Genomic DNA, 15,956 nt, shown 5'->3' with positions numbered 1-15,956 from the left:
TGATCCCTTATGTATGAACATAGGGGTTGGAATGTAAAGTAGAAATGATTTGAAAGTATGTATATACGGAATTATCATTTAGTTATATGAATGCTATACCTCTGTTGTGCTTAAATTCTTCGCTCAAACTTACTAAGCATAAATTGCTTACTCCGTTTCTTTGTTTCTTTGTTTTATAGATTTTGGCTCGTCACCATCGGACTCGGGATTTTTGAAGTCAAGTCTCCCACACTATCAAGGCCCTTTTTGGTACAAATTTTGGTTGAGCTTTGAAATGGCATGTATAGGACTACCCTTTGTTGATTTTCAAGTACTTTTGTGATGTATGTGTATGGCCATGCGAAAATGGCTCGTAAAAGTGGAGTATGGCATTAGACCATTTGTGTTTATGTATATATGTATGGTTTCATGATGTTACTACGGACTGAATGGAAGTGTTGGGCAAATGATCAGCCATTGGAATGGCTAAATATGATTATATGTGGACCTATGTATGACAAAACTCTAGTTGGTCCATGGAAACCACGAAATAGGTAAAGTTTACCTTGAAAGCAGATCTTGACAAAGAACATTGGTGTGGATTTGAAAAATCACTAAAATTTGTAGGAATGGAATTAAATAGTGAATAAATTTTGTAAATGAACCTTGATGAATCTACTTTCATATGGAAGAAACGAAACAGGGCCAGAACAGTTTCTGGATTCCCTGTTCCGAATTTGGAAATTCATTGTACATTAACCAGAGATAATTAGGAGTCATGACATATATGTATAGATTCCTCTTTGAGTCTAGTTTCTATAGAACAAACGGTATCAGTATTGAAGCCCTGTACAGAGAGATATTCAAGTTGTAATGCGCAAAGGTCAGTGTAGTCGACCCCTGTAACATGGGAGACTTTAACTAATAAACTGTACTAATTGGCCCGACCAAAAATTCTAGAAAAAATTTTGTAGATGGAAATATGAGTCTAATTTCAGGGAAAAATTACGAAACTGATTTTCGAGCTTTGAAACTCAAGATATGATTTTTAAGGCGACAGTGATGCAAGAACAAACTTATGCGGAAAATTTTAAATGGACTGTGAAAATGATTAAGTCGAGTTGTGTGCACCTTGTGTTCGACTCCGGTAACGGACTCGGGTATGGGGTGTTACATACGAGGCCTAAAACAACCATCAGAGAAGGATTGGGACTAAACCGGGAACTTCAGAAAGGCTTGGGAAAAAAATTCATGCTTTAAGCCTTACACGCCTATGTGGAGGCAGGGCACACGCCCGTGTACTTGCGACACGCCCTTGTACATTACCCGTATGGATTTATTTTTCATTTCGAACCTCTAGGGGTTTTCACACGGCCTAGCACACACTCGTGTCCCTGGCTCGTGTCCATCACACGGCCTAGGCACGCCCGTGTCATCGCCTGTTTCCAAAAACCTTAACATTCTGTTTATGATGTCAGCATCCAATTCGAGGCACACGGCCAAGGCACATGCCCATGGCCAGAGGCCGTGTCCTTCACACGGCTAAGACACACGGCCGTGTCTCTGCCTGTGTATTTACTATCATGCATTCTAACCTAAAATTTTAGGTGCAGGGGACACATGACCGGACAACATGCCCATGGGAGCTGACCGTGTGTCACACATAGCCTAGACACATGCCCATGTGTCTACCCATGTGGACCATTTGGAGGCTATTTTCCAAGCCATTGGTCACCCTCTAACATCCATGCACACTTGTAAACTTCAAAGGTACTCTAACATCCATGCACACTTGTAAGCTTCAAAGGTATTTTACATAGCCTAAATATACTCTTAAACCACCTTGGCAAAAGCTATTACATGTTAACCTCATCTCATTGATTTAGCACATGTAAGGTTATCCTTTTCGTATTAAGGATTACCATATCACATTGCGCATTTTACACTATATTATAACCACATAGCGTTTTATGCCATAACCACTCTCGAGTTATTTGGCCTCATTTCATGTATCCATCCATGATAAACCACATCAACACATCACATGAAACATTTAAGCATTAGCATGTAAAATAAGTAGGGTTGCAACCCACATTAATAATAGCCACATCTCATAGCCATATACAAAATAAATTAACATAACATTTAAAGCCATTACTTTGGCTAATCAAATGACTCATATAAAAAAAAGAACAAGGACCCTATACATGCCATTATAACAAAATAAAGGTTTCTATATACCAAAGCGAGACAAGTTGATAATGCAGACAATGCTCCAACCGTTTTCCAATCTTCAAGAGTCCATAAGCTCTATAAGACAGGGAAACGAAAGGGAGTAAGCATTAACATGCTTAGTAAGTTCGGATAGCAGAAAAGTAAACTTACTGGTTAATTAACATACAACCACATTAGCTATAGAATTCATCAAGCATAGATTATTTTCCCTAACACGTATACTTAATCGTCAAGTTAGTCCAAAAGTGATACAAGATAATAATCATCATAGATGAGCTCATCAATTCAAGTATTTTCATTCCTTTTTCTCATTTTAACCCCGTTGAATTTCCCATTTTGCTGTCAAATCATGAAAGTGATCATTTCAAGTACGCACTCTCGCAAACCTCGCTCTTACGACGGGATTACCAATCCAGGCTAAATCCCCTACAACGACAATTACTCTTATGAGCTCGGATCTGAATTACCAGTCAAGCTAAATTCAAATCCTAATTCGGATTACTCATCCGAGCTAAATCCATAGCGCACACATATTCTTCGGGAGGCTAGATCACTTTAGGAACACCCGTCCGGGCTAGATCCTTTTACCATCAATTCATTTTCAAGAAATCCATCAGATATCCTTTTTATTCAACCGGGACATTTTATCATCTTTTCATTAATACAACATTTTTCATAAATTATTTCACAAAGAATAACACAATTATATTACAATTAAGAACATAAATTTTAATGTATTTTAAAGTGTACATTCAAGTTATACAAACTTACCTAGTAGTCGTTTCAAATTCGTATTTCAATTACTCTGAAACCTTTTTCTTTCCACGGTCGACATCCGAGATTGGTATCTCGGGGTCTATATAAGCAACAATAAATTGTTAATACATTACATTATTCATTTTCGGCCTAAAACTCATTCTAGGGCAAAATGACCATTTTGCCTCTAACCTTTCACACTTTTTTACAACTTAGTCCTAAGACTCGTATAATGAAATGCATGTAATTTCTTGGCTACCCATACCTACCTGAATGTTTTTCATACTTATAGAAGCCCACATTTTCCTTCATTTCACATTCTTCTACCCATTTTTACAACCTTTACAAAATGGTCCTTTTAGCCATTTCCATGAAAACTACTTAGTAAAAGTAAAACTCTCATATTCCTCAATAAATCATCAAAGCACAAGCATCTCATGCATGGGTAAATTTTTAAACAAGAATCCCAGCTTGAAATATTGGTAGAAATAGAAAGAGCATGATACGAGGATCTCAAAAATACAAAGAACATTAAAATGGGGCTAGGGAGCACTTACTATTGAGCTTGAAAATGTTGAAAACCCTAGCTATGGAGAACATACAAATTTTGGCAGCTATGGGGAAGAAGATGGCTGATTTTAGCTTTCATTTTCCTTTTTTATTAATTTTATTACCAAATGACCAAAATGCCCCTCCTTACCAAACTTTCAAATTTTTCCATGCATGCCAATTTTTGTCCAAAAACTTAGAAATTGGGAAATTTTCTATTTAAGACCTCCTAATTAATATTTCAAATCAATTTCATACAAATTTCTTCTAGAACCCAAGTTTTGCAATTTATTTTATTTGGTCCCTAATTTCCAATTGGACACCTTATACTTAGAATTTTTTCATAAAACTTTAACACATGCTTATTTTCATATCCTAGGCCTCATAATAATCATAAAAAAAATATTTTAACGTCGAATTTGTGGTCCCAAAACCACTATTCTGACTAGGCCAAATTTTGGGATGTTACAAAATGGCATGTGTCTAAATGCAAATATACCATACGAGCAGGTGAATGTTGTTTTGTGTTGATCTTCCGATACTACTGTAATTTGATTATACCCTTAGTATCCATCAAAAAAATAGTAATAGTCTCGCCCTGCAAGTGTAACACCCTTCGCCCGTATCCCTCACCGGAACAGGGTTCGAGGTGCTACCAGATTTAAACTCATCCATTTATATAAAACCAGACCGTAAAAATTTTTGATCAATTTTAAACTTTTCATACACACGTATATTATCCTTTAATCGGGCTTACAAGGCCCAAAATATTCATGAGGCATTATTAAATATTTACCAATATCTTAGTCTTGTATCATTTACTTACTAAGTTTTACAACCCTATACATGCCATAGACTCGAAACACTAAGATTTACTTACGCCGATAGCGTAGACTTGACAATGTGATAATATCTCTAACGGCCTCCAACCCGAGCTAACCTGGCTGTAACGCCCCCACCCCCGAAACTGTCACCGGAGTCAAGCTTGAGGTGTTACTAAACTTATCTTACCTTTTAAACAACTCTAAACCACTTATTTTAATTTTTAGAATAAACTGTTTTTCTGCGTCATGATTACTTAAAAATTCATTTCTCGAGTTTCAAAACTTGAAATTAAAATCCGTAAATTTTTCATGAAACTAGACTCATATATCTATCTACTAATTTTTTTCTAGAATTTTTTGACTTAGCCAATTAGTACAGTTTATTAGTTAAAGTTATAGCTATTTCAAAATTCGACTGCACTAGCCTCTACTTACTACGAACCACTTTTCTCTCTGTAAAAAAATCATATGACTATACCGTTTGTTTCTATTAAAACTAGATTCAATAAGGATTCTATCCATATAAGGCACACCACCTAATTATTTTTGTAAAATTTATGGTGAATTTCTAAAGTTGAAACAGAGGATCCAGAAATCGCTCTGGCCCTATTTCACTAAAACTCAGATATCTTATAAAATACAAAACCTTTACCTGTTTTGCTTAATCCATATGAAAATAGACACAATGAGCTTTAACTTCATATATTATTCACCATCAACCCATGTCTCTACAATTCCTTGTGATTTTTCAAAATCACGTTATTTCTGATACTTGAATCTATTTTTAAGTTACTTTCACATTTTTCTTAGTTTTCATGTGATAGTTACTACTTATTCATACATACTATTAAACATGTATATCATCAGCCCTTCTATTAGTTAATCACTAGCAAGTATTTACACATCATTCATTGATCATATCATATCAAAATAAACCAAGTTCCTATACATGCCATACACAAAACGAAACGTCTAACTATACCAATGTGATTTCTTCGATAGTGTGATCGGTCTCCGACGTTTCTTTCGATCCCCGAGTGGCTTGATAAGAACTATAAGAAAAAGAAAATGAAGAGAGTAAGCACTAGGCTTAGTAAGCTTACAAGCAAATAAATTACAACATTCAACATAATGAATAATTATACATAATGTCACCTAGCCTCATAAACTTTCTTTACTTCTCATTTTTTACCTTCTTCTTTACTCATTTACCTTCTTTCTTACCTGACCTTTCACTATTCATAAATATAATCTACCTTCCCTTTTTGCTGATAATTCACTTTAATTTAACGTGTACAATGACCCGTTGAACCACTCGGAATACTAAGGATACTAGGGTCGTTCCTGTCTATCAATATCCTGCCAATGCCATGTCTTCGACATGGAATTACATGAATTATTCCTGTCTCCAATGCCATATATATCTAATATGGGCTTACATGGCTCATTCCTGTCTCCAAAGCCATATATCTGATATGGACTTACATGGCTCATTTCTGTCCTGTCTTGTCCTGTCAACCCCAATATCCTAACATTCTTAAGGTTCAAACGGGGACTCCTAATGCTTTTTTTTCTGTCACTTCGCCTTTAATTCGACTTTAAATATTCTCAAAAAAGTAAGTATATAAATGCTGGAAATTGACAATAATAATGTAAAATAAAAGAATATTGCATTTATTTACTGTAAACTTACCTTGATACAAAATGTGACAAAACCTTACAATTTAGTCCTTTACTTTTTCTTTTCCTCGTTCTTCTTTGGATTCTTGATCTATAATATAAAATATTTCTACTCATTAGCATTTATTTGATTTCTATTTCACTTCACAATTTATCTTGTTTAAATTTTGAAATTGCACTTTACCCCAAATTTTACAGTTTTACAATTTAGTCCTGCTCAATTCACCCATCAATTGAACTAATTTTTTCTCAATTAACACTTTTATTTTATCATTATAAACTATTTCACAACCTTTGATATTCTGAATTTCAACACCAACATCTAATTCACAATTTTACTCACAATTAGGTCCTAAATACCATTTTCTATCAAAATGACTTAATAAAACAACCTTAATATGAAATTAGAACTTCAATTTCATAATAATTCATCCTAAAATGCCCTTACTCAGCCGGGGTAACTTCCAATTTCACCCACCAAATCAAAAACTAATGAATTAGATGATGGACCTAATTGTAAAAGTCACAAAAACATAAAATTACTAAGAAATAGTAAAATCGAACTTACATGGTGCAAAAATATGAAAACCAGCATAGGAGACCTGCTACTGCGTTTTCGGTGAGAAAGATGAAGAAATGTCTAGATTTTCAATTACATCATTTTTTAACTATTAACTTTTATGCTAATTCCAATTTTGTCCCTTGTTCACATTGTTTTCTTGCTTATTTCATACCCAAACTGTCCACCATTAACCTTTGGGTCTAATTGCTCTTTAAATCCATCTTTTAAATACTTAAGCTATTTACTCACAATTTAACAAATTTTGAGCTATTTTCGATTTAGTCTGTTTAATTAATTAGCTATCCAAACATCAAAATTTTCTAACGAAACTTTAGTACTAACTCAATGACACTCCATAAATATTTATAAAAATATTTATAGCTCAATTTTCAAATTCGAGGTCTCGATACCTCATTTTTGACCCGTTTGACCTAATAAATTATTTTAATTCACTAATTTCTCCATTTCACAAATTCTTCTAAATTCTTACTTGACTCATAAATATTAAGTTACTATCTTGTTCAATCTTATTTGTCCGATTTAGTGATCTCAAATCACCATTTCTGACACCACTGAAAATTAGGCCGTTACATTCTACCTCGGATTTGTGGTTTTGCAACCACTGTTCCGTTTAGGCCCTATTTCGGGATGTTACATTTCTCCCCCCTTTAGGGATTTTCGTCCCAAAAATCTTACCTGTGAAGAGATTTGGGTACTATTTTCGCATAGCCTCTTCGGGTTCCCATGTAGCCTCGTCTACCCCATGTCTATTCCATAGTATTTTCACAAGTGCAATACTTTTGTTCCTTAATTGCTTTACCTCTCGAGCTAGAATCTTTACCGGTTCTTCACCGTAAGTCATGTCTGGCTGAATCTCAACCTCTGTCTGAGAAATCACATGTGACGGATCTAAACGATAACGATGTAGCATAGACACATGAAATACATTATGAATCTTCTCTAACTCAATAGGCAAAGCTAACCGATATGCTAATGGTCCGACTCTCTCAAACACTTCAAATGGTCAAATAAAACGTAGACTCAGTTTGCCTTTCTTGCCAAATCTGAGAACTTTCTTCCACAGGGATACTTTCAAAAAAAAAAACTTTGTCACCAACTTGATACTCAATCTCTTTTTTCTTCAAATCTGCATATGACTTTTGTCTGTCTGAGGCTGCTTTCAAGCAATCTCTGATGATTTTTACTTTCTCTTCTATTTCCTTAACTAGATCAACCCTGTAAATCTGATTTTCCTTAAGCTCTATCCAATACAAAGGTGTGCGACATTTACGTCCATACAAAGCTTCATAAGGTGCCATCTTCAAACTTGACTGATAACTATTATTGTAGGCAAACTCTACTAATGATAAATATTTTTCCCAACTGCCTTGAAATTCCAGTACACAGCATCTAAGCATATCTTCAAGTACCTGAATAACTCTCTCTAACTGACCGTCGGTTTGAGGATGGAAAGCTATACTAAAACTCAACTTTGTGCCCAAAGCCTTCTGTAATTTCTTCCAAAATCGTGAAGTAAATCTTGGATCTCTGTCTGAAATGATCGATAATGGTACCCCGTGTAGTCTGACTATCTCTGAAATATACAACTCGGCCAACTTGTCAAGTGAAAAATCCATACGAACTGGGATAAAATGAGCTGACTTCGTTAACTTAACAATCACAACTTATACTGCATCTTTCTTTCTCGATGTAAATGGCAATCCTGTCACAAAATCCATAGTAACTCGATCCCATTTCCACTCAGGGACTAGCACAGGCTGCAATAAACTTGAAGGTACCTGATGTTCGGCCTTTACCTACTGACAGATCAAACATCTAGAAACAAACTCTGAAATGTCCCTTTTTATTCCTACCCACCAGTACATTTTCTTCAAATCATTATACATCTTTGTACTACCTGGATGAATAGACAAAGAACTACTATGTGCTTCTGTAAGATCTTTGAATAAGCTCATCATTCTTGAGACGCATACCACATCTCGAACATCAAACAATCGCTTGAATCGATCTAAAAATCGACTCTATATCCGACTTACACCGATCTCTTTTGGCTAACAACTCACTGTCATTTTTTTGAGCTTCACAAATTTCTTCAAGAAACATCGGTTTAGCTCTCAAGTCAGCTAAGATAAAACCATCATCTGAAAAGGCTAGACTAGTGTTCAAAGCTCTTAATGCAAATAAAGATTTCCTACTCAAAGCATCAGCAACAACGTTTGCCTTACCTGGGTGATAATCGAGCACTAACTCATAATCTTTAATCAACTCTAACCATCTTATTTGCCTTAAATTCAAATCTTTTTGTGTAATCAAATATTTCAAACTTTTGTGATCAGTGAATATGTTGCACTTCTCACTGTACAAATAATGTCTCCAAATCTTCAGCGCAAAAACAATGGCAGTTAGCTCTAAATCATGTGTCGGATAGTTCTTCTCATGTGGTTTTAGTTTTCTAGAGGCATAAGCAATTACCTTCCCTTCCTGTATAAGTACACAACCAAGTCCATTCATGGACGCATCACTGTAAATCACAAACTCCTTACCTAGTTCTAGTTGCACTAAAACAGGAGCTTTAGTCAACAATGCTTTTAACTTGTCAAAACTCTGTTGACACTTCTCAGTCCATTCAAACTTGACATCCTTTCGCAGCAATCTTGTCAGCGGGGTAGCTATCATGGAAAATCCCTCTACAAATCGCTTATAATATCCGGCAAGACCAAGAAAACTTCTAACTTCTGATACATTTCTAACTCCATGTTTCATTGTCGAATAGCCCAATAAGCTTTATGCTCCAACTCTACTGGTAGATGACATGTTTTTCCAAAAATAAGTCAATACGGGGTCATGCCAATTGGTCCCTTATACGCCGTCCGATAGGCCCAGAGCGCGTCATTGAGCCGAAGACTCCAATCCTTACGGTTGGGTCGAACCATTTTTTCCAAAATTGACTTGATCTCCCTGTTTGAAACCTCTGCTAGGCCGTTCATTTGGGGATGGTAGGCTGTTGCTATACGATGATGAACCCCATATTTTGATAATAGTGCCTCCATGACCTTGTTGCAAAAGTGGGTACCACGATCACTGATCAAAGCTCTAGGTATTCCAAACCTAGAAAAAATAGTTTGTTTTAGAAACTCCACAACAGTTTTAGCATTATCATTGCGAGTAGGCTTTGCTTCTATCCACTTAGAAACATAGTCTACCGCAAGAAGTATATATACGTTTTCAAACCAAGAAATAAAGGGGCACATGAAATCAATGCCCCATACATCAAAAATCTCACATACATGAATCGGGGATAGGGGCATTTGATTTCGTCTAGTGATATTACCTGTATGCTGACATTTATCGCAAGACTTACAAAAGTTAAACGCATCGCGAAAGATTGTAGGCTAATATAGCCCACACTCCAATACCTTGTGAGCTGTCCGCTTAGGGCCAAAGTGGCCTCCACAAGCTTCTGTGTGACAAGAAGTAAGGATAGAGGTTACCTCGATTTCTGGAATGTTTCCACAAGTATGGATCATCCCATATGTAATTCTGAGCTTCGCGTCTAAGCTTGTTTTTTACGGATTGAGCTAACTTAGTGGGCAACGATCCTGCGGTTAAGAGATTAACTATGTCTGCATACCACGGATAGTAAGCCTCGGTTAAGAATAAGGTTTCGTCAGGGAACTCATCCTTTATGGGATCATCATCAAACGGAGTTTTTATCCTACTCAAGTGGTCAGCCACCAGGTTTTTACACCTCTTTTTGTCACGAATCTCGATGTCAAATTCTTAGAGCAATAAAATCCATCTAATGAGCCTTGGCTTTGCTTCCTTCTTTGCGATCAAGTACCTAAGAGCTGCATGGTCAGAAAAAATGATCACCTTAGATCCCAGTAAATATGATCAAAATTTATCTAGAGCAAACACAATAGCTAAAAGTTTTTTTTTTGTGGTTGTGTAGTTGCTTTGTGCAGTATCTAGGGTCTTTGAGGCGTAACAGATGACATGAGGCTCTTTTGCTATCTTTTGTCCCAATACGGCTCCCACGCTGTGTTCGCTTGATCGCACATAATTTTAAAGGGATAGTTCTAGCTTGGTGCTTGCACTATAGGGGCGGTTACCAACTTTTGCTTAAGTGTATCAAAAGCCTCCTTGCATTTTGAGTCAAACTCAAATTTCTTGTCTTTCTGCAGCAGCTCGCACAATGGTTCAGCTATTTTTGAGAAGTTTTTTATAAAACGCTTGTAAAATCCTGCATGGCCAAGAAAAGAACGTATCTCTCTAACAGTAGAGGGATATGGCAGAGAATTTATAATGTCAATTTTGGCCTTATCAACCTCAATTCCCTTAGATGAGACTATATGACCTAGAATCAAACCTTTGTCTACCATAAAATGACACTTTTCATAGTTCAAGACAAGATTAAATTCTATGCACCTGTTCAAAATTATCGTAAGGTTTTCAAGGCATTTAGTAAAATAGTTTTCATACACGGTAAAATCATCCATAAAAACTTCAATAATTTTTTCTACATATTCGAAAAATATACTCATCATGCATCTCTGGAAGGTAGCTGGTGCATTGCAAAGTCCAAATGGCATCCTCCTGTATGCAAACGTGCCAAACGGGCATGTAAAAGTGGTTTTTTCCTGGTCTTCTGGCGCAACGGGGATCTAAAAGAAACCTGAATATCCATCAAGACAACAAAAGTGAATTTTACCAGACGTTCAAGCATTTGATCTATAAAAGGAAGAGGGAAATGATCTTTTCTAGTATAAGCATTCAACTTCCTGTAATCGATGCAGACACGCCACCCATTCTGCACTCGGACCGGTACTAAGTCACCCTCAGCATTTTTCTTTACTGTCACGCCTGTTTTCTTGGGCACGACTTGTACCGGACTTACCCATCTGCTGTCAGAAATAGGGAAGATGATGTCAGCATCCAGCAACTTAATTATTTCTTTTTTCACCACCTCCATCATATTCGGGTTTAAGCGTCTTTGTGCCTCTCTCCTTGGTTTTGTGTTCTCCTCTAAGTAAATCTTGTGGGTGCATGTCAAAGGGCTTATCCCCTTCAAGTCAGCAATGGGCCAGCCAATCGCCTCCTTATGACTCTTTAGTACCTGGATCAAACCTTCCTCCTCGGGTTTAGAGAGTTTATTTGAAATTATAATGGGTAATGTATTACCTTTTCCTAAAAATGCATACTTGAGATGCGCGGGAAGCGGTTTCAATTCCAAATCTAGAGCCTGCACAACAGAAGGTAGAAGTTTAGTTTCTGATGGGGACAATAATGTCTTAACAAATTCATAATCATCATATCTATATTCAGATTTGTCTTCATAAGTTGACTCAAAAGTCTCGTCTACTAATGAGTCAACTAGGTTGACACGGTTTACACTCAAGATTTTGCTTGGATGGCTAATGGCATCGTAAACATTGAATTTCACGGTCTCCCCATCAAACTCCATCGTAAGAGTGCCGCTTCGGACATCGATCTTGGTGCTAGCAGTACTAAGGAAGGGTCGGCCCAACAGGAGGTCCGAAGATCCAGCAGTGTTGTTCTCCTCCATCTTTATTACGTAGAAATCTGCAGGGAAAATAAGTTCATTAACTTTTACCAAGACGTCCTCGAGAACTCCTTCGGGATGCACAATAGACCTGTCTGCCAATTGAATAATAACACCTGTCTTTGTCAAAAAACCCGCATTAAGTGATTCATAAATAGAATAAGGCATCACATTTATGGAGGCCCCTAAATCGCACATAGCCTTTTTAATTCCTAAATGGCCAATTTTGCATGGAATAGCGAACATACCCCTATCTTTGCATTTAACCGGCATTTTCCGCTGTAGCACTATGGAAACATTCTCACCAACACTTACCTTTTCATTACCTGTTAGTTTTCGTTTGTTGGTGCAAAGCTCTTTAAGGAACTTGGCATACCGCGAAATTTGTCTGATGGCGTCTAACAGTGGTAAATTGATCTCGACATTCCTGAATGTTTCGAGGATCTCCTTGTCCTCCTTACTTTTTCGACACTGATTTAATCGTCCTGGGAATGGAGGTTGGATTTTCGACAGTAGGGGTTTCGCTGGTACCTGTTCATCGTTTTTGGGTTTTTCCTGGGCACTTTCTTGGCCAAGATTTCTGCCAGGAATTGGTTCCAACACCTTTCCACTTCTCAGTGTTATTGCATTTGCATTTTGCCTCGGGTTTGGTTCTGTTTGTGATGGCAGCTTCCCTTGAGAGTTCATCTTCTCAATTGACGTGGTCAATTCTCTTATAGACGCTTCGGTTTTCTATTGAAAATCAAGCATATTAGCTGCTAATTTATTAACCAAAGTTTCTAGAGAATTACCTAAATCTCGTGGCTGTTGTGGAACTTGGTTCTGGTATGGTTGGTTATATCGTGGGTTGCCCCATAACTTAAGTTAGGGTGATCCCTCCATCCTGGGTTGTAGGTATTTACGTAAGGGTCGTATCGCCTTTGTGGTGGCCCAGGAAAATTTCCCACAGCATCTAAATGGGCCATAGTATCATCACTCAAACTGGGACATGCATTAGTTGTATGTTCAGGGGTAGCACATATTCCACATACTCGGGCTGGTTTGGCTTTTTCTGCAACAAGAGAGCTCATAATATTAGTAAGTCTATCAATTTTATCTTCTAAGGTTGAATTACTTAGCTGGTAAACCCTTCTAGGGGGTTTAGGATTAGCTCGAAATTGTTGAGAATTCGCTGCCATTGTGAAGATCAAGTCTCTTGCTTGTTGGGGAGTCATGTTGACCAATGCTCCTCCACTAGCGGCGTCTACCATATTCATTTCCATGGGTTTTAGGCCTTCATAAAAGTACTGGAGCAAAGACTGTTCTGTTATACCGTGTTGTGGGCAACTTGCACACAATTTCTTAAATCGCTCCCAATAGTCGTACAGAGTCTCTGCGTCTTTTTACCTTATGCCCACGATTTCTCTTCTTAACTCAGCCGCTCGTGATGCAGGGAAAAACTTGTTAAGAAATAAGCGAGATAGATCAGCCCAAGTTGTAATGGATCCAGGAGGTAAATAAAATAGTCATTCCCTAGCTGAATTTGCTAGGGAAAAAGGGAAAGCGCGTAATGTAATTTGATCCTCAGTTACCCCCTGAGGTTTCATACTCAAACAAACCATATGGAATTCTTTTAAATGCTTGTGGGGGTTTTCATTTTGCAACCCACGAAAAGTTGACAATAGCTGAATCAAGCCTAACTTTAATTCAAAATCAATATCCATAGTAGGATACGCGATGCATAGTGGCGGTTGTTCTGTCGGCGCTTCGACCAGTTGCCGAATTGTCTGATCCATAGGTTGAGGTGCTAAATTAGGGTTTTCGTCAACCCTAGTGTTAAGTACTTCTTCAGGGGAATCAACTTCGACTTCTTTACTTTCTAACGTTCGAGTAGGGTTTTCGTTAACCCTAGACTCTACTTCGTCGTCGATTCTAATTTCTGGCGGTGGATTGCTTTGAGTTCCAACCACCGCTGACTGCTTTTTCCTTATTTTTGTTTCCTTTCGATTAGCTTTCGCAGTCTTTTCCTATTTCTGAGTCGAACGTAAGAGTGCCTGGAACAGATCTGGTCATAGAAAACAAAGAAAAACAAGATTAGTACGTTGCCGGTCCCCGGCAACGGCGCCAAATTTTGATGCTCGTTGAGAGCACCAAAAATATCCTATTCCCTGTAAAATAACAAAAAAAATAGTAAATGGGAAGTAAGGTCGAATCCTCAAGGACCGGATTATACGAATGCTTGTTTCTCGAAATCCTGGGCAGAATCGTGCCCAAGAAAACCTGCGTTCCTGGAAAAAATAAAAAATAAAAACAGAATTTAAGAATTGATTTTGGAAGCGAAAAATAAAATAAAAATAGAATTTAAAGTTTACTGGAATTATGATTACGAAAATAATAAAAATAATAAAGAGAGTTTTAAGAGAAAAGAAATTCTTATGGGAAAGTTCTAGCCTCTGGTTGTCTTATTCCGCCTTGGCTCAATCCTTGGCTTTTGGATGATCCTTCTCGACTCAAGTAAGCCAGTTATAGTGGAAAAGGATGCCTACGACCACCAGCTCCAAAGATTAGACTTATGATTTTTAGGGAACCTGACTCTAGCCAGTAATCTATGCTAGATCAACGCTTCTCAATGGCGAATCCCACGCCATTTTGTCTCTTTGGCTCGCCAACCTCTGACGCAGTAAGTTAACGAACTAACTATGCAATCCTTCCAAAACATACAAAGTGGCCGCCTTTGCATATGCTGAAAAGCTTACTTCTTAAGGGCCATGGACGGAAGCGTCAGCCTGTAGTGCGAAGAAATGATGAATACTTGGTGAGAAGGCTAAGTACGAATTCTAAGCCTCAAAAACCCTTTTTGGGGAAATATTGACAACTTTTGGCTAGAAGGGTTTTAGTGGCTCATGATAATGGTGGAAAAGAAAATAAAATTATGGAAAAAGAAATTTTATTAAAAGAAAAAAAATATGGAAAGAACAAAAAACTTTTAGGGGGAGAGTGTTTACAGAAAAGATTCCAAATAGAGTCACTTCACCCCCTATTTATAGTGCTAGGAAGATAGTTTAATTTAACTTAAATTCTAAAAGATAAATACATTTAATTAAAGATAAATAAAGATAATTAAAATAAAATCCTAAAATTAAATAATCCTAATAATTATCTTAATATTAATTATCCTAATAAAATAGAGTCTTCCAAAATAAAATCTTTTCTATTTGCTTTCAAGTCCTTATGCCTTCCATGTTCGCACTTTTGGCACCATATTTGTCCCACGTTGCAATTGGCCCATTTAATCTCCAAATTGACGCTTTTTCCCTTGAATTTACTTTTTGCCTCCAATTTAGTCCCTAAAAGATGAAAAGACATAAATAGCTCAAATTAGTAGGCTCAAGCTCAAAATAAACACATGATTAATATATAAAAACACGCCATTTTAGAGTATTATCATCGTGTGAGCATTAAGACCATTATAAAATGTCTCAAGTTGGATGCAATATGGGATTCCGTGATGAGGGCACTTCTGTAATAATTCTTTGTACCTTTCCCATGCCTCATACAAGGACTCATCATCCATATGTTGGAAAGCAGTGATCTGGTTCCTCAACTTAGCATTCTTGCTATGCGGGAAATACTTCATAAGGAATCTTTCTACTAACTCTTGCCATGTGGAAATTGAGTTTGGTGGCAATAAGTTCAACCAAGCTGGAGCTTTGTCTCTTAGTAAATACGGGAACAACTTTAATCATAATGCATCTTCGGGTACTCCGGGTAACTTGAAAGAATCATTCACCTCCATAAACAGTCTTAA

At 37.0% G+C, this 15,956-nt stretch overlaps 1 non-coding gene and 1 pseudogene across 1 annotated transcript; one reads left to right on the top strand and one right to left on the bottom strand.

The window, feature by feature from the left end:
• Positions 1 to 12,856, bottom strand: part of LOC128286806 (uncharacterized) — a 78,265-nt pseudogene extending 65,409 nt beyond the window's left edge.
• A 2,792-nt stretch (positions 12,857 to 15,648) lies between these two features.
• LOC128287338 (small nucleolar RNA R71) lies at positions 15,649 to 15,755 on the top strand. The gene has a single exon (XR_008278038.1). It is a non-coding gene; the product is annotated as a small nucleolar RNA R71 (small nucleolar RNA).
• Positions 15,756 to 15,956: the final 201 nt, after the last annotated feature.

The sequence above is a fragment of the Gossypium arboreum genome, chromosome 13 (genome assembly GCF_025698485.1).
Source record: "Gossypium arboreum isolate Shixiya-1 chromosome 13, ASM2569848v2, whole genome shotgun sequence".
In the NCBI taxonomy this organism is placed as follows: Eukaryota; Viridiplantae; Streptophyta; class Magnoliopsida; order Malvales; family Malvaceae; genus Gossypium; species Gossypium arboreum.
The sequence above is the reverse complement of the archived record's forward strand: the minus strand, read 5'-3'. Positions and strand labels throughout refer to the sequence as shown.